Raw genomic sequence first — 2,500 nt, 5'->3', positions numbered from 1 at the left:
GAAGTTGGAGAATTAGTAGTGAGTGAGTGAGTGAGTGAGTGAGGGCTTTGCCTTTTATTAGTATAGATTAAAGTTTGTACTGAACTGTGACTGTCCAGGTCATTTAAGAACATCATTATAATGAAAAAGCAAAAGATGGCATGTGTGCCTTAGAAGCACAAGATAGCTGAACAGCCAAAATTTTATACTTGATTCCAAAAACCAAATACTAAAAACAATCTGACTGAGAAGAGAAACAGGGACTTAAAGGTACATTTATATGAATTATTTCCCAATGCTAAATTTACCTGGCCAAGTCATATAATGACTATTAATGGCTCTGCTTTTATATTAAGAAATATCACATTATTAAAAGCCTCTGCCTTTTCAAAGTATACCAATTTATCAATAGGATTAACAGCATAGAATAAAGTAGTAGTAATTGGATTGACTTATTAATTAATTGATATATTAGATCACCAATGCTCTCCCACCTACTCTAATTCTAAAGGAGCAGGGAACATGAGTATATCCTGGCAGTACTGGGCACAATGCAGGAAAAGGTGTAGAGCACGGTACCAGTCCATTGCAAGATCCACTCATGCACACACTCCCTGGGATCTCTGAACCAAACATACAAGGTTTTGAGAATGTGGGAGGAAAACTGGAGTAGCCAGAAGAAAAGCACAGACACACAGGGAGACCATGCAAATTCCACATCGACAATCAATAGCTGAATTTGAACCTAGCATGCAGAATCTGTAAAGTGGCAGTACCAATCAGTCTGCATTACTGTGCCACCTAAGCTGAGAATATTATAACTATATTTTAACTAAATATCAAAATTTCCTAAACGAACAGCATTCACACTCTGACAGGAAAAACAGTACAGTATGATTACAAATTACAAACTATGTATTTTTAGCAGCATATTTTACATTCTTTAGACTTTGTATTACTCCAAAGATGCAATTTACCTTGGCAACTCTAGCATTTTGGTGAAATATGGGTAATTAAACAATTACTTAAAATTAAAATAGAAGTAGATTTGAAAGGCTGGTTGATCACTATCTGTTCAAAATTTTATCAACTACTGTCAACAGCAGAGAGAAAATGTGACACAAGAAAATGCCTGAAACATTACTATCAAAGTGCTTTCTAAACTGTGGGTTTTTGATCCTCTAAGACATTTTCATTCCTCCTAGAGTCTGAAATCCTCTTGGGTTAATATTCATTTCCCAACCCCAATGTCAAAACGGAGTTTTAAGACCACTCTCTCTTTCATCTCAAATTACTAATGGGAATATACAGTATAGCTGACCAGTCCGACTCCCTAGATGCAGACTGTATAGCCATGCTCTGCCATGTTTGCTCCAGTAAACACACAGTGACTAATTCATTGACTAGCGTATATTTCAGTCACACTATAAATTTACCACAGAAACAGTGGTACAACTTTCATGACAACCAGTGTATGGACCTATTAAGGGAATACAAAGCTAAAAGGAGGCACGGAATTGTCTTGTTACATGATTACCCAGGTCTTGCATGGTACATCAACGCAGGGTAATTTTTGTTCGGTTGTAAAGATTCACCTGGCTTTTAAAAACTTGTCCTAAAAACCGAATTGGCCCAGAAATGGAAAAGAGAGACTCAAGTGCAAATGTAATGGCGAATGGCTTGTGAAAATGTGGGTGTCAGTTTGGAAAATCTGAAAATTGAGAAATGAACTCAGAATGAGGGTTGGAATTTCATTTAAAAACACCTTATCACAAACTGGCCTTTTGAACGGTTTTTATTTTTAATCCCCCGTCAAATACACTACAGGACGTTAATCTTTAGAGCCATTATATTTTGATAGTAACAGTGCAGTACTTATTATTTAAACATATTATGAGTAAGTATAAAGCATAAGACAAATGGAACTGAAAATTAGAAATGAGGAAGTAGTACTATACAAAGTATATTTTAATTATATGCTCTGGGTTTATAGAAATGAAAAGAAACTGTTCATTTCCAAAGAAGTATTACACTATCTTAGAAGGTAAAGTCCAGGATGTGACAAAAGTTAATCAAGAAGCAGGAGGATCTAGATAACTACGCAGAAATTTCATTTATAAACAGAATCAGATTTGTAAAAAGATACAGATCATCTAGAAGATAGACAGGGACGTCTGAATCTGTATTGTTGCCAAACTGACGCAAGTATACTATTTTTATTAATACTTCTATGTTCTATTTAATCAGGTATCTTTGTATGTTATTTATTTGCTTTGATAAATAAGCTAAGCTCTAATATTAAATTTGGATGGGTCTCTTAATTTTATCATTTCTCAGAGGTTCAGGTGGATGTCCTGGTAAGGGTCTCACTGAATGGCTAAGCAGCATTAGGGATGTTAAATACAGATCTGTAAGACGATGGCCTCCCACAGGTAACCAGACCTATTAAACTGGCAGCAGCAGGAACTGCAGGGTGAACCTTAAGGCCCTAGGGCCACCAACTGCCTCCATTGCTCTCACT

At 36.0% G+C, this 2,500-nt stretch overlaps 1 protein-coding gene across 2 annotated transcripts in view; it reads right to left on the bottom strand.

Annotated features, from left to right (window-relative positions):
• The window catches only part of LOC120531133 (pituitary tumor-transforming gene 1 protein-interacting protein-like), a 67,140-nt gene that overhangs the window by 45,135 nt on the left and 19,505 nt on the right, over positions 1 to 2,500 (bottom strand). The gene's annotated exons all lie outside the window — the stretch shown is intronic.

Source organism: Polypterus senegalus, chromosome 6 (assembly GCF_016835505.1).
Source record: "Polypterus senegalus isolate Bchr_013 chromosome 6, ASM1683550v1, whole genome shotgun sequence".
Classification (NCBI taxonomy): domain Eukaryota; kingdom Metazoa; phylum Chordata; class Cladistia; order Polypteriformes; family Polypteridae; genus Polypterus; species Polypterus senegalus.
The sequence above is the reverse complement of the archived record's forward strand: the minus strand, read 5'-3'. Positions and strand labels throughout refer to the sequence as shown.